Below are 22,521 nucleotides of genomic sequence, written 5' to 3' on the forward strand. Positions count from 1 at the left end.
AGACAGCGCCGGCTGATACGGGCCAGTCGGCGCCAGACACGCGCCCAGATATCGCCTTACAACGCCTCTCCACCCTCTCTGGTTTCAAACCGAGGCCGCGTGCAGCACACCACACCACACCACACTCTCCACACACCCACACACCGCTGCGGCAGCTCTCCGCCGCTCTGATGCACACACGGCTCCAGCCAGCGCGGCCAGCAGTCCATTACTCTCACCGCACGTACCGAATTGACAATAAAAGCAATGCACTGTCAACTAACAGTACCCTGCTAGCCATTAAAACTAAAACACCGTGACGTGGTATACAGATTATAGACAATTTGCATGAGCTGTACTGTACACAGGGTGATCAAAAAGTGATTTGAAAACTTAATAAACCGCGGAATAATGTAGACAGAGAGGTAAAAATCGACGCACATGCTTGGAATTACATGGGGTTTTATTAGAACAAAAAAAAGTTCAAAAAAAGTCCGACAGATGGCGCTGGACAGCAAAACTGTTACCGTGACAGGTGAGAGGTACGTCGATATGTTACAGAATCGCATCATCACCAACCTGCCTGATAAACGCCCGCTGGAACGTACGATGTTTATGCAGGATGGCGCTCCAGCCCATATTGTTAGACGCGTGAAAGATCTCTTGCGCGCGTCGTTTGGTGATGATCGTGTGCTCAGCCGCCACTTTCGTCATGCTTGACCTCCCAGGTCCCCAGACCTCAGTCCGTGCGATTATTGGCTTTGGGGTTACCTGAAGTCGCAAGTGTATCGCGATCGACCGACATCTCGAGGGACGCTGAAAGACAACATCTGACGTCATTGCCTCACCATAACTCCGGACGTGCTTTACAGTGCTGTTCACAACATTATTCCACGACTACAGCTATTGTTGACGAATGACGGTGGACATATTGAGCATTTCCCGTAAAGAACATCATCTTTGCTTTGTCTTTCTTTGTTACGCTAATTATTGCTATTCTGATCAGATGAAGCGCCATCTATCGGACATTTTTTGAACGTTTGTATTTTTTTGGTTCTAATAAAACCCCATGTCTTTCCAAGCATGTGTGACAATTTGTACCTCTCTATCTACATTATTCCGGGATTTATTCAGTTTTCAAATTTATACTGACTTTTTGATCACCCGGTACTTGGATATGGAGATCATTAGCTTACTAGCGCCCCCGCACAAGGAAAGATGGAGTAAGGTCTTCTGCACTAACTCGTCAAACGTATCTGGACAGCTGTCAGTGGGCGTAAATACGGAATCTGTCCACCCTTCGGCTTTATGATGGCTTGAAATTGTAATGACACTGTTATGTCAGGACAGCAACATACAGTACGCCAAGTGTAGAACAATGAAACCGGAGTTTCCCTAGAGTTGGTGCTAGCCGTCAGTGTAGGGCCCCTGAAACCGCGTCTGCAGCGCCATCTGCTTCCTGTGACGGCTGACGACGAACGTCAGATTAGATGAGATTAGTTTTTCGTTCCATAGACAGTGCTGAGAAGATCCTCGTGGATGTGAAATATGTCAATACTTTTTTTTTAGGCTGAAATAGCAATACTAATAGTATGAATATATACATCATTTGTTTCTACTAAAAAATTCGTCAATGGAGTTGAAGGAGTTGGCCACTAGTAAGTCTTTCAGGCACCTTTTAAACTGATCTTTATTTGTAACTAATTTTTTTTATGTTTGCTGGCAAATTATTGAAGATGAGTGTTCCTGAGTATTGGACCCCTTTTTGAACTAAACTAAGTGCTTTTAAGTCCTTGTGCAGATCATTTTTGTTCCTGGCATTGCATGTATGAACTGAGCTATTTGTTGGAAAAAGAGATATATTATTTAGGACAAATTTCATCAAGGAGTCCGGCCGGAGTGGCCGAGCGGTTGTAGGAGCTACAGTCTGGAACCGCGCGACCGCTACGGTCGCAGGTTCGAATCCTCCCTCGGGCATGGATGTGTGTGATGTCCTTAGTTAGGTTTAAGCAGTTCTAAGTTCTAGGGGACTGATGACCTCAGAAGTTAAGTCTATAGTGCTCAGAGCCTTTTGAACAATTTTTTTTCCATCAAGGTGTAAATATACTGAGAGGCAGTAGTTAGTATACCCAGTTCTTTGAAGAGGTTTCTACAGGACGTTCGTGAATTTACTCCACAAATAATACGTATTACACGCTTTTGAACTCTGAAAACTTTTGTTTGACTTGAAGAGTTACCCCAAAATATTATACCATATGACATTATGGAATGAAAGTAGGCAAAGTATGCAAGCTTTTTCATTTTTATGTCGCCAATGTCTGCTAACACACGAATTGCAAATACAAATTTGTTAAGCCGTTTCTGCAGTTCTGTGGTGTGCTCCTCGCAACTGAATTTATTATCAAGTTGTAATCCCAGAAAATTAAGACTTTTAACCTCTTCTATCTGCTTTTCTTCATATTTTATGCATATGCTGGGTGGAAAACTCTTACAGGTTCTGTGAGTCGTTTCGAAGTTTAATTTCAGTGAGTTGGCTTTAAACCATTTATTAATATCCATGAAAATATCATTAGCAGATCTTTCTAGAAATACACTCGACAAACACAGTAACCCAAGTTCCATACATCGGTATCTGTTTCAAACCGGTAAGAACTTCGAGTTTTGTGCTTACGAACAACGATTTGCGGGCGGTATTGGTTTTCTGTTATCGTTTGAAGAAAACTGCTGCGGTATCGCACCGAATGTTTGTCGGAGCTTTCGGCGAACATGCTCTTGGGAAAACGCAGTGCTTCGAGTGGTTCAAAAATTTCAAAAGTGGTGATTCTGACGTGAGAAACGACGAGCGCAGTATACCAACGAAAAAGTTGGAAGAGAATGAGTTGCAGGCCTTATTGTATGAAGATAATACTCAAACTCAATAGGAACTCGCGGAACAATTGAATGTGACGCAGAAAGCCATGGGAAAGGTGCAGAAAGTGGCAAAATGGCTTCCTCATGGATTGAATGAGAGACAGCAAGCAAATCGAAAGACCACTCGTGAAATTCTGCTCGCCAGATACAAAACGTAGCCGTTTCGCCATCGAATAGTGACAAGTGATGAAAAATATATATTCAGAATCAAAAATGGTTCAAATGGTTCTGAGCACTATGGGACTTAACATCTGAGGTCATCAGTCCCCTAGACTTAGAACTACTTAAACCTAACTAACCTCAGGACATCACACACATCGATACCCGAGGCAGGATTCGAACCTGCGACCGTAGCGGTCGCGCGGTTCCGGACTGATGCGCCTAGAACCACTCGGGCACCCCTGCCGGCTATTTTGAGAATCCTAAGCGTCGTAAATCGTGGGTGAATCCAGGCAAACCATAGACATCCAGTGCAACATAAAAAAATGACTTTGCAAAGAAGACAAAGCTCTGTGTTGGATGGTATCAGAAGCGTGTCATCTATTATGAGCTGCTAAGACCTGGTGAAACCGTTAACACTGATCGCTACCAACAGCAAATGATCGATTTAAATCGAGCATTACTTGAAAAACGACCGGCATAAAGGAAAAAGTCAACACATAATCATATTGCTCCATTATAACGCCCCATCACACACAGCAAAACGGGTCAGGGAAACGACCGAGGTGTTCAGTTTGGAAGTACTAGGACAGTGTTTTTCAACCTGTCGTTGCGACCCCCTGGGCGGTCGCAAAGCCTTCCTCAGAGGGTCGCGGTCGCAGGAGAAAGCAGAAGAAACTTGTCCATTTTATGCTCGCTCAGAGCGAAATGAGAAGACGATAATCACGTCCGTACTTGCTGGCTTACTCAGACAACTGCTTATAGTGACCGAAAATGCTCGACTATGTCCCCTCTGACACCTTCGCACCCCCACGCCTCTACCGCGGCAAAGAATACAATTATATCTCTGCCCACAGACCACTGCGACCTCTTTTCACAATGCACTTGATTTCTAGATCACTACAGTATCAGTGGAAAGAACATTAAATACGTTGCCTTTGAAATAACTGACGTACTTTTACTATGGTTCTGGGGGTCGCCAGAATATTTTTCCTTGGAAAGGGATCTCGTACTCAAAAAGGTTGAAAAACACATGTGCCTTATTCCCTAGACTTGGTTCAAGTGGTTCAAATGGCTCTGAGCACTAAGGGACTTAACATCTGTGGTCATCAGTCCCCCCGAACTTAGAAATACTTAATCCTAACTAACTTAAGGACATCACACACATCCATGCCCGAGGCAGGATTCGAACCTGCGACCGTTGCAGTCACGCGGTTCCAGACTGAAGCGCCTAGAACCGCACGGCCACACCGGCCGACCCCAGATTTGGTTCCGTCCGATTCTCATCTATTCACAGGGACACGCTATCGCTGAAAACTGCTTCAATTCGTATGAAAATGTACGGTAAATGGCTCCTAACTGGTTCGCTTCAAAAGAACTGTTTTTCTGGCGTGGTACTCATAGCCTACTGGAGAGGTGGGAAGAATGTATAAATAGCAACGGAGATTATATTGAATAAAATATTGTTTATCAGTTCAAAAAAACAGACGTGAAATTATTGCAACGAAATTCCTGTTTCATACTTCTACACCCGGTAAGACACTCACTTTCGTAAGACAAAGTCACAGCATGATTTACCTTCTTGTATTTGTTAATTTCAGTTGAAACTCCAGTGTGCGGTAATTCGAAATATGCGGCAATATTCTGCGAGTTCAACAAGTAACTCCATCTGTTAGTAGCGTAAGGAACTATACCGTCGTAATGGACGGCATTGGACGTAATGGGTCGTAGATATTAAAAAAGATACTTAAATGTCTCAGGGAAACATTTAATTATGAGATCTATAAGATCACCAATGGTGCAAGGACGACCATTACGTCCAATGCTGGGGTGCTCGCCAATATCGGGGAGCTCTGGCTGTAGTGACAATATACAGGGTGTTACAAAAAGGTACGGCCAAACTTTCAGGAAACATTCCTCACACACAAAGAAAGACAATATGTTATGTGGACATGTGTCCGGAAACGCTTACTTTCCATGTTAGAGCTCATTTTATTACTTCTCTTCAAATCACATTAATCATGGAATGGAAACACACAGCAACAGAACGTACCAGCGTGACTTCAAACACTTTTTTACAGGAAATGTTCAAAATGCATCCACCCTCCGTCGCATGGAATCCCTGATGCGCTGATGCAGCAGCCCTGGAGAATGGCGTATTGTATCACGGCCGTCCACAATACGAGCACGAAGAGTCTCTAGATTTGGCACCGGGGTTGCGTAGACAAGAGCTTTCAAGTGACCCCATAAATGAAAGTCAAGAGGGTTGAGGTCAGGAGAGCATGGAGGCCATGGAATTGGTCCGCCTCTACCAATCCATCGGTCACCGAATCTGTTGTTGAGAAGCGTACGAACACTTCGACTGAAATGTGCAGGAGCTCCATCGTGCATGAACCGCATGTTGTGTCGTACTTGTAAAGGCACATGTTGTAGCAGCAGAGGTAGAGTATCCCGTGTGAAATGAGGGCGGTGAATCGAGGAAGTACAGTACATACTGACGAAACTAAAATGAACTCTGACATGGAAATTAAGCGTTTCTGGACACATGTCCACATAACATCTTTTCTTTATTTGTGTGTGAGGAATGTTTCCTGAAAGATTGGCCGTACCTTTTTGTAACACCCTGTATAAGGGAAAAATTAATTGAAGTTTGTGGTAGGGAGGACACTCAGCTTAAGTAGTTCGTGCAGCAATGTTGACCATCGTGCTGTGGTAGAGTAATGGTTAGCATCTCTGTCTAGCAAGCGCCGGCACGGTAGCTCAGCGTGTTCGGTCAGAGGGTTTAAGCTACCCTCTGTAACAAAAAAAACTGAGTGAAGGAAACAATGAACAACCTGAACGAGTGTCATCGGACGTCCGCTACGAACAAAGTCAACGAACAATACAGAACAATATGAGACAAAAAAAAGAGGAAAAAAAAGCAAGCAAGAAGAGCCGGGTTCGAGTCCCAGCCGTAGCACATGTTTTAATTCATTTCGTCTGCTTCGATCATTTCTCACTAAGTTCGTAAGCGCAAGGAATAGGACAGAAAATCGCTGGTACTTGTACAAACCAGCATCCCCCATAAACTATTCAGTGACTTGCAGAGTATGTATACACATGCGCTTGCGTACGCACACACAAACACACATTTGGAAAGAGAGAGACCTTGACAATACTGCGGAGCAGCAAAGTGTTGGCAATGCGGCTACACAGGCGACGACGGATCTGAGTGGTCGCTCGCCACACGATCTGCCCCCCGCGGGCCTGCGTGACGTGCAATCTGCCGCTTCGCCGCGGGGTGCCGCCACTGTCACCACATCCGCCCCTGATTGGCTGCAGCGGCAATAGCTCATTTGACGACGGCGGCGACAGCGTGCGCCGAAAGCTCCACAATGCCTGCCCTACGGGCGCTATATCTCGCTACGTGTACACCCATCACGTTTCTTACAGTAATAAATATACAATCAGTTCCACAAGAAAGTGTACGCCATAATCTTAGATGTAACGCCCACAGCGACGTCTCTGGTAGTGGTCTCGAATCTGTAATCAGTGCGATTTTGCACAGTGCATAGGTTAACAGTGTTTTGGCTATTTGCACTTATCTATAGCCAATTTAAACGCTGAAAAAATGTGAAGTATTTATCAAAAATCCCTTCGGATGTCTGTTAAGAAGCTACGAGGTGTAACAATAAGGTAATGAGACTGATTTTCTTTGTAATATGTGGCAACCCTGCAGGCTTGCGTAGGCACAATATCTTTCACCTTGGTCTATAAGCTGCTTCTAGTCCAAGCGGCACATCGATGCAACTGCTCAGTCATGAGATGTGCTGTAATAAGTTAACATGTGTTTGTGCGGAAATGAAACTGCATAATATTGCGAAAAGGTATGCCATTTCTTTTTGCGTTAAGTTGGGTGAAAACGCGACGACAACTTACGGTAACCTTCAGAATGCTTTTGGAGACGAGGTTGCGTCAAGAGCTCAAGTTCTTCGTTGAGATAAAATGTGTAGTGAAGGCAGGACGAATGTTGAAGAAGATGAAGACCACAATGGACGACCATCAACCTCACGAATGGATGTCAACTTGGCCAGGGTGCGTGAACTCGTACGATGTGATTGAAGATTATCCATGAAAATGATTGGCGAAGAACTGAACATCAATCAAGAAACGGTTCGTGTAATAATAACTGAAGAACTGGGTATGAGAAAGATTTGTGGAAAAATGGTCGTGAAAAACCTGACACCACAACAGCGAGAAACAATGAAAAATGCGGCAGCCGATCTGTTAGAGCAATCGGAAATCATTCCAGAATTGTTGAGCCGTGTTATCATTGGTGATGAAAGTTGGTTTTTTTCAGCATGATTCAGAGACAAAACGCCAAAGTTCGCAATGGTGCTCAAAGGGATCACTCAGACCAAAAAAGCTCGCATGTCAAAGTCAAAAGTGAAATGCGTGCCTGTGTGCTTCTTTGGTTCCATGGGAATTGTTCATAAAGAGTGGATGTCTCCTGGACAAACTACATGAAAAGTTTAGAAAGACTTCGTAAAACAGTTGTTCTTGTCCGTGTCAACATTGCTGATAATTGGATTCTGCATCACGATAATGCGCCATCCCATACTGCTCTGTCCGTACAGCAATTTTTAACCTCAAAACAAATTTCAGTACTACCACAGCCACCTTATTCACCAGATATGGCTCTGTGCGACTTTTTTGTGTTTCCAAGAGTCAAAACGGCGGTCAAGGGACACCATTTTCAAACAACACAAGATGTCCAAAAAGCTGTGGCGACGGTCTTGGAGGATATTACAGAAGATGAGTTCCAGAAATGTTACCATCAATGGCAGAAGCGCTGGAAAAATTGTGTGCAATCAGAAGGGAACTACTTTGAAGGAGACAACACTAAACTTGACTAAAACGGTAAGCAATATTTTTTTCACATGAGTGTCATTACTTTATTGTCGCACCTTGTATTTCTTTGGAACGAAGCAAACTGGATACTTCAACAGGATAATCATCCCAAACATCGGAGCCGTCTCTGTACAGCATGGAAACAACACAAATCCACGATGAATTGGTCCGCAATGTCTCCGGATACAAATCTGATCCAAAATGTCTATTAAAGCTGCAAACAACGAAATTTCACTTATTGTGCGTATACAGTACAATAGGAACAACATGTGATTAAATTTGGAGGCGATCTGAAGATGCACAGGGAGAAGAAAAATTCCGTACTTGCCATGCTATCCCTCGTCCAGATTTAAGACAATTCTTCTGCGTTTTCAAAAAGACTTGTATGAAGACGATACGCTGGGAACACTGCCACATCGTGCAGCATACTGGAATCTACTGAGGAATGTGTATTACCTGAGTAGAGACGGCTGGGACATCAAACCCATATCCGTCAGGATCTTTTTTTATTTTGTAGAAGTTTGTACCCCAGTTCTCATCGTTTGTAAGCAGAACATCATTGTGTCACATGCCAATAGCCTATGACAGAGGGAGTGTGTAGTGGTAGTGGTAAGTTCCTATAGGACCAAACTGCCTAGGCCGTCGGTCCCTGGCCTTGCACACTACTTAATCCAACTTAAATTAACTTAGGCTAAGGACAACACACACATGCACTCCCGAGAGAGGACTCGAAACTCCGACGAAGGGAGCCTAGCAGACCGTGTCAAGACACCTTAGACCACGCAGCTACCCTCGCGCGGCGACTATGTTCATAAATAAATAAGTGGACATGTAGAATAAAGGTACAGAATGTTAACAGTATTTGTTTTATTTCAAATGTAAGACATTCCGAGACCATATTTTTCAGTACGCCCTCGTAGTATTAGGGACGACGAACGTACAGAGCAAGTGGCGAAAACTGGGCAGTATTTATTTCACAGTTACATACCTGTACCATACAGTGGTACACACACTACAGTCGGCAACCAATAAAAAAAAAAAAAAATGGACACGTACCACACCATCAAAGAGGCATGGTACTGTGCGATTTAGCAACAGATTGCACAACACCTCTGGTTTCTCAACTGGGCGCTCACGTGAAAAACTGTTACTACTAACACGCTAAGAGTATGGCACAAGAATACCACCAAGACAAGGCGTGTTAAAATCAGTACCCTAGCCAAGCTGTCATTTCTGCCTCACTGAAGAGGTCACTGTACACAACTGTACCATGAACGGCTAAATCGACACATCCTCCCATTTGCAGGTTGCCTACATGACGTCTTCCAGGGGCAACAAAAATTTGATTTATAATAACTCATATAATTACTGGTCGAATTTAAAAATTTAAATTGTTATCGCAGCCTACCAACTAATAAATCTAATGTTAAATCAAAAGTTTAGCGCAAAAGTCAAGTATTAAGTTTAGAAACTTTGCGTATGTCTTGACTCATTTTAACTGAAACCGCATAAATATCCCACAGTATATTCATCTGGTGTTTGGGAATGAGATCACTTACAGACTTGCAACAAACTTTACACATAAATCGTAACCGTTTTAAATTTTTTCTAGTTGGCATTCATCACAAAGCAATGAATGGGAAAAATGAAACTTCCTGGCAGATTAAAACTGTGTGCCGGACCGAGACTCGAACTCGGGACCTTTGCCTTTCGCAGGCAAGTGCTCTACCAACTGAGCTACCCATGCACGACTCACTCCCCGTCCTCACAGCTTTACTTCTGCCAGTACCTCGTCTCCTACCTTCCAAACTTTACAGAAGCTCTCCTGCGAACCTTGCAGAACTAGCACTCCTGAAAGAAAGGATATTGCGGAGACATGGCTTAGCCACAGCCTGGGGGATGTTTCCAGAATGAGATTTTCACTCTGAAAATCCCGAGTTCGAGTCTCGGTCCGGCACACAGTTTTAATCTGCCAGGAAGTTTCATATCAGCGCACACTCCGCTGCAGAGTGAAAATCTTATTCTGGAAATGGAAAAAAATGTTTGTCACTCACTACAAAGGGTATTTCTAGTGATGACTGAGGACGGCGTATTGAACAACATTACATCACTATTTACTTCATTTGCAGAGTAGTAATCATAGCTATAAGAAGTAGTATGTTTTAGGTTGGTTAGTACCTCCAAGTACGCAAGGCACAAGCAAGCCATTAACCGTTTCAGACCTGATTTTTTTTCTGGAGGCAGGAAAATTTTTCTTTTACTGATGATTTTTTAATGATTTTAGATGCAAGACTTATACAAAATTATGTACCCATTTTCAAAATATACTTTGTAGATGGGGCTTTATTTTGTGGACTTAAATAAATAATTACAAATTATTCTTCCTTCCTTCCTTTCCTTTGGGTCTTAGTCCCGCAAGACACAGGGTCAGCTTTGTTATTACTGATTTGGCAATGTTAGGGGGGGGGGGGGAGGCAGATGCCCTCCCTCCTGCCACCCCAACGCCCGGGACAGAATAAGTGTACCCCAGATGCCTGCGTCTAGTGTAAGGCATGAAATAGTGAGAATGTTTACAAATGTCTGCGAGTCGTGAAACTGAGACGGAACGTGGGGACCAGCCCAGTATTCACCTAGTGGGATGTGGAAAACCGCCTAAAAACCACATCCAGACTCACTGGCATACCGGCCTTCGTCGTTAATCCGCCAGGCGGAATCGATCCGGGATCGGCGCGCCTACCTGAGTCCAGGAAGAAGCGCATTAGCGCTCTCGGCTACCCTGGCGGGTAATTAATTATTCTCTGTTGTAATAAATAGTAAAATGACCATTCAACAATTAACAAGTAAAATAATAATAAGAAAATTCAATTGTACAGTGAACTATAGTGAACCAACCACATCCATGTATTCTGTTGGCCACGAGCTGCTGCATACTGCTTGGTGATTTTTTCCTGGTGATTCCCAACAGTCTGCACTACTTTCGCCTGATGCAAAGCTTCAACACTCACAAATGCGTGCCTCCAATTTCTACTGCGAAAAAGTACTTCTGTTGGACCTACGACACAGTAAAAGTTAAACTATGCAATTGTAGCCAGAGGGTCTGAGAGGGTTAATGTTTATTTTCCACTAGGCAGCAGTTCAGGTATTGAAGTGATGATGCGTGGAGCCAAAAGGATAGTCAGTATTGACAGGCGTAGTCCACTTCTAGGTGCAGTAACAGAGATGCACAAAACATCAGGTTGTAAATTAGGTGATGTGTATGTGGTAAGACTGTTACACGGAGGGGAAAAAACTACTTACTCAAACAACCACATTTTGACACCTACCCGAAATACTCGCAGTGTGCTATATATTGTAGAATGGAGAAAGTCTTGTTAGTCTTCACCTGTAGATACACTACTGGCCATTAAAATTGCTACACCAAGAAGAAATGTAGATGATAAACGGGTATTCATTGGACAAATATAGTATACTATAACTGACATGTCATTACATTTTCACGCAATTTGGGTGCATAGATCCTGAGAAATCAGTACCCAGAACAACCACCTCTGGCCGTAATAACGGCCTTGATACGCCTGGGCATTGAGTCAAACAGAGCTTGTATGGCGTGTACAGGTACAGCTGCCCATGTAGCTTCAACGCAATACCACAGTTCACCAAGAGTAGTGACTGGCGTATTGTGACGAACCAGTTGTTCGGCCACCACTGACCAGACGTTTTCAATTGGTGAGAGATTTGAAGAATGTGCTGGCCAGGGCAGCAGTCGAACATTTTCTGTATCCAGAAAGGCCCGTACAGGACCTGCTGAAATGTATGGTTTCGCAGGGATCGAATGAAGGGTAGAGCCACGGGTCGTAACACATCTAAAATGTAACGTCCACTGTTCGAAGTGCCGTGAATGCGAACAAGAGGTGACCGACACGTGTAACCAATGGCACCCCATACCATCAAGCCGGGTGATACGCCAGTATGGCGATGACAAATACACGCTTCCAATGTGCGTTCACCGCCAAAGACAGACGCGACCATTATGATGTTGTAAACAGAACCTGGATTCATCCGAAAAAATGACGTTTTGCTAATCGTGCAACCAGGTTCGTCGTTGAGTACACCATAGCAGTCTCTCCTGTCTGTGATGCAGGGTCAAGGGTAACCGGAGCCATGGTCTCCGAGCTGATAGTCCATGCTGCTTCAAACGTCGTCGAACTGTTCGTGCAGATGGTTGTTGTCTTGGAAAGGTCCCCATCTGTTGACTCAGGGATCGTGACGTGGCTGCACGATCCGTTACAGCCGTGCGGATAAGATGCCTGTGATCTCGACTGCTAGTGATACGAGGCCGTTGGGATCCAGCACGGCGTTCCGTATTACCCTCCTGAACCTACCGATTCCATATTCTGCTAACAGTCATTGGATCTCGACCAACTCGAGCAACAATGTCGCGATACGATAAACCGCAATCGCGATAGGCTATACAATCCGACCCTTAACAAAGTCGGAAACGGAATGGTACGTATTTCTCCTCCTTACACGAAGCATCACAGCAACGTTTCACCAGGCAACGCCGGTCAACTCCTGTTTGTGTATGAGAAATCGGTTGGAAACTTTCCTCATGTCAGCACGTTGTAAGTGTCGCCACCGGCGCCAACCTTGTGTGAATGCTCTGAAAAGCTAATCATCTGCGTATCACAGCATCTTCTTCTTGCCTGTTAAATTTCGCGTCTGTAGCACGTCATCTTCGTGGTGTAGCAATTTTAATGGCCAGTAGTGTAATTGGCAGGTGTCCAGTCAATATATCGTGGGATGAATTAAACTATTTTCGGCTGCAAGCCCGAAACTTGTTTGAACATTTAGATAGGTGGGGAATTTTATAATTCACAAAAAACAACCCACACAGAATAGTACATTTAAATTACGGTACCAATGACCATAACATCTGTGACTATAAACCGCGCAACCTCCATTTTCGCTGTTCATGCAGTAAAACTCCAGCATCAAACATGGCGTTTCAGCTTATTACTTCCTTACGACTATCTCTATTCGTAACCTAGTTCGTAGACAACATCGTTCTATACCACTGAAAACGCCTGCGAGATAAAGTCATTGTACTGTACAATATTTTCACCAAAATGGATTATTTAACTCTTATTCTAGCTCTTAGTGCCATCAATAGATCTGTTCCCAAACGCCGGTCGGGGTGTCCGAGCGGTTCTAGGCGCTACCGATCGGAACAGCGCGACCGTACAGTCGCAGGTTCGAATCCTGCCTCGGGCATGGATGTGTGTGATGTCCTTAGGTTATTTAGATTTAAGTAGTTCTAAGTCTAGGTGACTGATGACCTCAGATGTTAAGTCCCATAGTGCTCGGAGTCATTTGAACCATTTGAACTCAAAGTTTTGTAGATTAATTGTTTTGCATAGTTGTTCTCTAATCTTTATATGGCTTGGCTATGTAACACACTGTGCTTAATATTCTGTAATGAAATCAGACATTGTCGTGTGTATGACATTATGTGACACACCAGTACCTGGTGGAATAAGCTTTGCTTGAAACCAGTTAAAAAACCTTCAGTGATCTGTTGCCCCATCCTAACTAAATCCGCTTTCCACTCGCAGTTTCCCAGCCAGTCGCCTCCTGGACGTTTAGCACTCCTCCAGAAGCGGCCGGCACTGTGCCTTTGTCGCCGGAGCGCTGGAGCAGACAAAGCCCGCAGCCGGCACGGCCTTTGTCTGGCGGGACAGGCGTTCGAGGCCAGCCAAGGCTGCAGTCGGCCCGACCAGCACACAAGGCCCGCGCAATTCGACTCGGCCGGGCCAGTCTGACCTTGCCAGCCAGCCTCGTAGTCGGGACGTGCCTGGACAACAGCGACTTACAAGTCCCGTGAACACTGAATTGGCTACAGTACGACTGTGTGGATTTCGAGTAAAATGAAACAGGCATTTTCCGAGCAATTTCTTAAGGTATGGTAAAGACACAGCCGTGTTAGAAAACTGCTAAGTAAACAAAGAGAGCTTCGTCACAGTTTCAAGAACCTTTCTGATACAAAATGCTGAACGAAGCAAAAATGAGCATAAGGAGTAGAATGAGAGAAGCTTACAATTAAGTTTTCCTCGAGACATTTGAGTCTCATCTTTATCTACAATAAGGACGGAAGCTGAAGAAATTAATTAAAATTTGTGCCACCACTGGGACTTGAACCCGGTCTGCCTTGCTTGCTAGGCAGGAATGCTAACCACTTTTTCGTTTTTTTCTTAAATCTCATTTCGTTCGTTGCATCTGCTTTTTTTTTCATTTTTTCATTGTTGATCGTTGTGTTTGGTCGTTGCGGCCGTCACATGACATCCGTTCAAGTTCGTTTGTTGATCCTTCCACTCAGTTTTTTTTTTTTTTTTTTTTTTTTTTTTGTTACAGAGGCCAACCAGCTCTCTGGCTACAGTACGACTGTGTGGATTTCCAGTAAAATGAAACAGGTATTTTCCGAGCAATGTGTTGAGGGATGGTAAAGACAACTGTGGTTTAATAGCCGTGATAGAAAACTGCTAAGTAAACAAAGAGAGCTTCGTCACAGTTTCAAGAACCTTGCTGATACACAAAAGCTGAACAAAGTAAAAATGACCATATGGAGTACAATGAGAGAAGCTTACAATTAAGTTTTCCTCGAGACATTTGAGTCTCATCTCTATCCACGACAATGACGGAAGCTGAAGAAATGAATTAAAATGTGTGCCACCGCTGGGACTTGAACCCGGGCTGCCTTACTTACTAGGCATGAATGTTAACCATTATTTCGTTTTTTTTTTTTAACCCCATTTCGTTCGTTGCATCTGCTCGGGGCGGACGTCGTAAGACACCAGTTTCAGTTCGTCGTTGATGCACTACCTCAGTTTTATTATTACAGAGGGTAGCTAAACCCTCTGACCGAACACGCTGAGCTACCGTGCCGGCTACCATTACAGCATTGCAGCACCATGGCTAACATTGCCAATGCCTATTTACCCCTTCTCAGATCGTCACTATTGCCGAGGCTCTCCGGCAGTGGAATAGGACCCCAGCGTTTGATGTAATCGGGAAATTTAGTACCTCTGGTATAGGTGATCTCATACATCTTACAATTAACCACTAAATGCAAACGGTCATCTTCAGCTACTTGGTGACCATTTGCAGACAAACAACGATAGAATTTTTAAGGATGACAAGCGTCATGTGACTGGGCTACAATCCTTCACAACTGGTTTGAAGAACATTCTGAACAGTTCGAATGAATGATTTGCCCACCCGGATCACCGAACATGAATTCCATCGAACGTTTATGGGACATAATGGAGAGGTCAGTTCGTGCACAAAATCGTGCACCGACAACACTCTCGTCATCGTGGACGGCTGTAGAGGCAGCATGGGTCAGTATTTCTTCAAGGGACTTCCCAACGCCTTGTTGAGTTCAAGCGACGTCGAGATGCTGCAGTACGCCGAGAAAACAGAGGTTCGAATCGATATTAGGAGGTATTCTGTTACTTTTCGCACCTTAGTCTAACCAGATGGTTCGAAATCATCTGTTCAATGTCTCAGTGGGCCGGCCGCTGTGACCGAGCGGCTCTAGGCGCTTCAGTCCGGAACCGCGCTGCTGCTACGGTTGCAGTTTTGAATCCTGCGTCGGGCATGGATGTGTGCGATGTGCTTAGGTTAGTTAGGTTTAAATATTTCTAAGTCTAGGGGCTGATGACCGCAGATGTTAAGTCCCATCGTGCTTAGAGACATTTGAACCATTTTGAATCTCTCAGTGACCATACTGGAACCGAAACGGAAGCTAAAAGGAAGAAGCCCGAAATATCGAATTCGTCTTTCCAAAACTGTTTCTCTGCGGAAAATCGTGAAACTCTCAATCATCGTACGAATTTTGAAATTGCAGATATTTAGGTAATTGATGGCGTAACAGAAAAGCCACTACAATCGCTTAGTAGTGGAAAGGGTGGGAACAAGAGGACATACCTATAAAATTCTAAAAAAATTATGCGAAAGAACTTTTCGTGACTTTGGGTGATCTCGTCGTTCTGGAAGTTTCGTTGGTTGATTGGGGAAGGGGACCAAACAGCGAGTTCATCGGTCTCATCGGGTGAGGGAAGGATGGGAAAGGAAGTCGGTCGTGCCCTTTCAAGGGAACTATCCCGGAATTTGCTTGAAGCGATTCAGGGAAGTCACGGAAAACCTAGATAAGGATGGCCGGGCGCGGATTTGAACCGTCGTCCTCCCGATTTCTGGAAGACCCAATGGATCAACACAAGTATTCATCTGTCCTTGTGGACCATGTCCACCTCTGCACTCAGTCTGTTTGTCCTCGGCATGATGACACCTAACAGCAGGACAATGCAACGTGACACAGTTTGAAGCGCACCAGGATAGGGTTACCATTCTCCCCATGGCATTAAACGCCCCGGATTTAAGCCCAATATGTGGGAGCAGGTCGATCTGGCTGTTCGTGCCATGTACCCTTAACCGAGAAGCCTAGCGCAGCTGGCCACGAAACTGGAGTCGGCAGGGCTTCACATCCTCCAGAACCTCTCTGACTCTCTTCCTGCACGTTTCGTAGTGGACCGCGTTGCAAAAGGTGGTCCTTCAGGCTTTTGAATGAATTTTACCCATAGTGGATGCAGTTGAACTCCATTACTCTTCCTTTAGAGGGCGTAGAAAAATTTTCCTCTACCAGTCACAATAAAAGGTTTTTTACTTGTCACACGACCGGTTCCGGGCTTGCGCCCATCTTCAGGTGTTTATACATTCATGCACATGTTTATATGCTGGTGACCACTGTACAAATACAAAAAAAAAATATTTGCTGGTGAATAAAGAGATACAAATGGCTGTGGATGAGTGACCATTACAGACAACCTACAAATACTACACACTGTGAACAAAGGAAAGAAAATAAATCTGGTCGAAGAGCTAGAAACTTATATCCACTGCTCTAACTCACCAGATCTTATTCTCACCGAACAAGTGGAGCTTGCAAACAAATCTTATCTACACATATTTCATGAAATATTCAAAACCAAAAACTAATTATCCTCTGATATAATAACAAAGTAATATTCTATGGAAATTCGATGTAGCAGTCATGCAACAGTTCAAGTGTCATTATCGCAATTTGTAGTAGTCATATTGTAAACACAAGCTGTAACTGTCGTTGTATAATTTGTAATAGCTTTCAAAATTTCATGTGTGTAACATCATTGTACTTCCTGGATCTAAGTTCTCTGACAACAGTGTGGCTCAAAACAGTTCTAGCTGCCATTTTTTAATTTGTAATAGCTTTTAGTAATTTCATATATATATGACATCATTGTACTTCCTAGATCTAAGTTCTCCGACAAAAATGTGGATCAAAAAATTTCATAATGTCTATCAAAAAACTTCGCAGTCTATAACAGCTTTTTTAAGTTTCTATATGTGAAACACCCTTGCACATCCTGTGGCTAAGTTCTTTGACCATAACGTACATGTTTATGTAACAGCAACATCTTTACACCTGCTACGTCTAAGTTCTTTGACCACAGCGTGCACATCGTAACAGTGAAATATGCAGTTAAACTTTATAAATCTGAAATATGGAGGTGAAAATGATAAGTGTACAACTAAGTGGAAAAAACTGTCACCATAGCGTAACTATAATAATGATGCTTCATCTTTATGTAAGTACAGCTATGTGTTCGACAAATGTTGCCTTGCCACTTACAATTGTCCTACTTGTATCTGTTTAGCAACCAGCAAATAATTTTTTTTTTGTATTTACACATTGATATCCAGCATATAAACATGTACATGAATGTATAAACACCTGAAGATGGGCGCAAGCCCGAAACCGATCGTGTGACAAATAAATAACCTTTTATTGTGACTGGTACCGGAAAATTTTTCTACACCCTATAATTCAGGCATTTGACAGGTGGCCATATAAATTTTACTGGACAATGTGCAATGCACCATGCATCTAAAACTACTACTAACAAGTTTCCAGTTCCTTACAATTTCGTTTAACAGCAAAACATTTAATTTTACTTTCTCTATATGAGTACTACGCGATCGTGAGAAGTATTTTACTGTATATATGCAGACTGACGCGACGAATCAAAATGTGTACCAAGGCCGTGTTTCGAACCCAGGTCTACTGGTCACGATGCTGATGTGCTAACCACTACGCCACCGTGGCACATTTGATTAAAGCAGCTCCGCCTGTGCTTCAGGCAGGATCCTTCGTTTCGTTCGATGCTGATTCTTGTACAGTTGGGGAGTCCCTGTAATGCTGTTAAGAGTTTAGGGGGAATATCAAGTGGGCCAAGACGCAAATGGGAATTTGGATTGAGGAAAGGAGCGTGCTATGGTAATCCGTGCAGTTGTGGAACGCCACTGTGACAAGGTGGCGAGTTGTTAGTACATCTGATTCATGAGCAGAAGACCGGGGTTCGAATCCTGGCCGTGGTAGAAATCCGTCACTCCGGTGTGGATGTACCCATAGCAGATGTTTGTGACTTGAAAAAGTATGTGGAGCCATATAGCTTTCCAGAATGAGATTTTCACTCTGCAGCGGAGTGTGCGCTGATATGAAACTTCCTGGCAGATTAAAACTGTGTGCCCGACCGAGACTCGAACTCGGGACCTTTGCCTTTCGCGGGCAAGTGCTCTACCAACTGAGCTACCGAAGCACGACTCACGCCCGGTACTTGCCCGCGAAAGGCAAAGGTCCCGAGTTCGAGTCTCGGTCGGGCACAAATTTTAATCTGCCAGGAAGTTTCATATCAGCGCACACTCCGCTGCAGAGTGAAAATCTCATTCTGGAAACATCCCCCAGGCTGTGGCTAAGCCATGTCTCCGCAATATCCTTTCTTTCAGGAGTGCTAGTTCTGCAGGGTTCGCAGGAGAGCTTCTGTAAAGTTTGGAAGGTAGGAGACGAGGTACTGGCAGAAGTAAAGCTGTGAGTACCGGGCGTGAGTCGTGCTTCGGTAGCTCAGTTGGTAGAGCACTTGCCCGCGAAAGGCAAAGGTCCCGAGTTCGAGTCTCGGTCGGGCACAAAGTTTTAATCTGCCAGGAAGTTCCATATAGCTTTATTTGCGTATTTTACTACTGCCAAAGTGCCGAAACTGGTCACAAATATGATTTATATACATGGTGGATTAAAGACATTTGCCTAATAAAAATGACAACCTACAGTGGTTTTAAAGTTGTTTCATCATTCCGAAAACAATAGCTCCTTTCTGCAATTCTGTTACTTCTCCACGAGTTCCCACCTTACTGTGATTACTGCACACAACCGACTGGCGGTATACACAACACTACCGTGGCGCACGTGAGTGGCGTGGGGTCATATGACCACCTGGTACCAGTTCTTCGTCATGTACAGTGCTCAAAAGCCGTCAGTGTGTTCCTGGATTTTCTCTGGTGGACTCCGGAGGCATCTCGAGTCCCCAGTAAAACGTATACTTCTGCGAGCTTGAAATCGCCTGTATTGGACGTCGATTGAACCATATGAAAGGCAGCTTTCAGTCGTGTATAAAACGTTTTCACCAACGAAAACATTCTAGAATTTCTTTCCACGCGAATTGTGTAAAACCCCGAGCTTTCGACAACTATCTTCTCGTCTTCGTCAGGAGCAACTGACTGTCTAAACTGCTGCTGTGGTGACCTTATATAGCCCCGAGACAGTGTTTGTTTGGTCGATAATTACCGCCGGCCGCTGTGGCCGAGCGGTTCTAGGCGCTTCAGTCCGGAACCGCGCTGCTGCTACGCTCGCAGGTTCGAATCCCTCCTCGGGCATGGGTGTGTGTGATGTCCTTAGGTTAGTTAGGTTTAAGTAGTTCTAAGTTCTAGGGGACTGATAACCTCGGATGTTGTTCAATAGTGCTCAGAGCCATTTGAAACATTTTGATAATTACGTAGTGGTATCGCAGATGATGTCAACGTTTGTGTTGGTTGTGCCACCGCTCCCATACTAGCGTAATCATGGCGACGAATATCTCTATCTCTTCCCTGCATCGATAGCTTGCTCCCACGCACTTCTAAGGTTTTATCCGCCATCACGGTTGGTTCAAATGGCTCTGAGCACTATGGTACTTAACATCTGTGGTCATCAGTCCCCTAGAACTTAGAACTACTTAAACCTAACTAACCTAAGGACATCGCACACATCCATGGCCGAGGCAGGATTCGAACCTGCGAGCGTAGCAGCAGCGCGGTTCCGGACTGAAGCGCCTAGAACCGCTAGACCACCGCGGCCGGCCCCATCACGGTTGAATTTCTTCGCACACTTTCTAGTTTCTACTGCTTCTTTAATTACGGAATACCAGTATATAAGAGCCTGGGACAAAACTTTTATGTGTTTGTGAGTCTGTGCTCTGCAACTGCAGATTTCTGCAGTTCTTGATTTTTCATACGCCTCTGATATATTGCACGGCTTTGATGGTCTGACCGATGTCATTGCTTCTACATCTACATCTAAATGGTTACTCTGCAATTCACACTTAAGTGCCTGGCAGAGGGTTCATCGTACCATTTTCATACTACTTCTCTACCATTCCACTCTCGAATGGCGCGTGGGGAAAAGGAACACTTAAGTCTTCCCGTTCAAGCTCTCATTTCTCTTATTTTATTATGGTGATTATTTCTCCCTACGTAGGTGAGTGCCAACAAAATATTTACGCATTCGGAAGAGAAAGTTGGTGATTGAAATTTCGTAAATAGATCTCGCTGCAAAGAAAACCGCCTTTTTTTCAGTGACTGCCACCCCAATTCGCGTATCACATCAGTGACACTCTCACCCCTACTGCGCGGTAACATGAAACGAGGTGATCTTCTTGCACCTTTTCGATGTCCTCCGTCAATCTTACCTGGTAAGGATCCCATACCGCGCAGCAATATTTCAGCAGAGGACGGACAAGTGTAATGTAGGCTGTCTCTTTAGTGGGTTTGTCGCTTCTAAGTGTTCTGCAACAAAGCGCAGTCTTTGTTTCGCTTTCCCCACAGTATTATCTATGTGGTCTTTCCAATTTAAGTTGCTCGTAATTGTAATTCCTAGGTATTTAGTCGAATTAACAGCCCTTAAATTTAAGGTGCTCGTGATTGTAATTCCTAGGTATTTAGTCGAACTAACAGCACTTGGATTTGTGCATTTTATCGTATACCCTAAATTTATGGGATTTCTTTTAGTAACCATGTGGATGACCTCGCACTTTTCTTTGTTTAGTACCAATTGCCACTTTTTGCACCATACAGAAATTCTCTCTAGATCATTTTGTAATTGGAATCGATCGTCTGATGATTTTACTAGACGGTAAATTACAGCGTCATATGCAAACAATCTAAGGGAGCTGCTCAGATTATCACCTAGATCATTTATGTAAATCAGGAACAGCAAAGGTCCTATGACACTACCTTGCGGAACGTCAGATATCACTTCTGTTCTACTCGATGATTTACCGTCTATAACTATGAACTGTGACCTCTCTGAGAAGAAATTACGAGTAGGTTTCACCCAACTGAGACGATACTCCATATGCACGCAATGTAATAGTCGCTTGTGAGGAACTGTATTAGAAGCGTTCTGGAAATCTAGGAATATGGAATCGATCTGAGATCCCTTGTCGACAGCATTCATTACTTCATGGGAATAAAGAGCTAGCTGTGTTGCACAAGAACGATATTTTCTGAATCCGTGTTGGTTATGTATCAATAAGTCATTTTCTTCAAGGTGACTCAAAATCTTCGAGTACAGTATATGCTCCAAAATGCTACTGCAAATAGAGGTCAGTGATATGGGTCTGTAATTCAATGCTTCCGCACTCAGAAGGCACTTTATAAATCCCAGGGTTCCTAACACCGAGACTGTCCTTAACATGGCGTAGCATCTCCTTTGTTTTCTTGGGAGGTCGGAAAAACAAGTCTACCTCGTCTTCCCAGAACTCTGTATATTTCGCTGGATGCAGCGCCGCAGAAAGGAAGGAATAGTCGTTAGCGCATAACGTGAATGTTCAACATTTCCACGTTTTCTTTTCTTGGGGTACGCTATCAGGTGAACCGTAACCGTTCTTTCGGAACACATATTTGTTGATGTTCTTGTGGTCTTCAGTCCTGAGACTGGTTTGATGCAGCTCTCCATGCTACTCTATCCTGTGCAAGCTTCTTCATCTCCCAGTACCTACTGCAACCTACATCCTTCTGAATCTGCTTAGTGTATGCATCTCTTGGTCTCCCCCTACGATTTTTACCCTCCACGCTGCCCTCCAATACTAAATTGGTGATCCCTTGATGCCTCAGAACATGTCCTACCAACCGATCCCTTCTTCTGGCCAAGTTGTGCCACAAACTCCTCTTCTCCCCAATCCTATTCAGTACCTCCTCATTAGTTATGTGATCTACCCATCTAATCTTCAGCATTCTTCTGTAGCACCACATTTCGAAAGCTTCTATTCTCTTCTTGTCCAAACTATTTATCGTCCATGTTTCACTTCCATACATGGCTACACTCCATACAAATACTTTCAGAAAAGGCTTCCTGACACTTGAATCTATACTCGATGTTAACAAATTTCTCTTCTTCAGAAA

The 22,521-nt window shown here is 44.0% G+C and overlaps 1 protein-coding gene across 1 annotated transcript in view; it reads right to left on the reverse strand.

Moving 5' to 3' along the window:
- LOC126209850 (amyloid-beta-like protein) overlaps positions 1–22,521 on the reverse strand; it is a 639,910-nt gene that overhangs the window by 318,071 nt on the left and 299,318 nt on the right. The gene's annotated exons all lie outside the window — the stretch shown is intronic.

This window comes from Schistocerca nitens, chromosome 10 (genome assembly GCF_023898315.1).
Source record: "Schistocerca nitens isolate TAMUIC-IGC-003100 chromosome 10, iqSchNite1.1, whole genome shotgun sequence".
NCBI lineage: Eukaryota > Metazoa > Arthropoda > Insecta > Orthoptera > Acrididae > Schistocerca > Schistocerca nitens.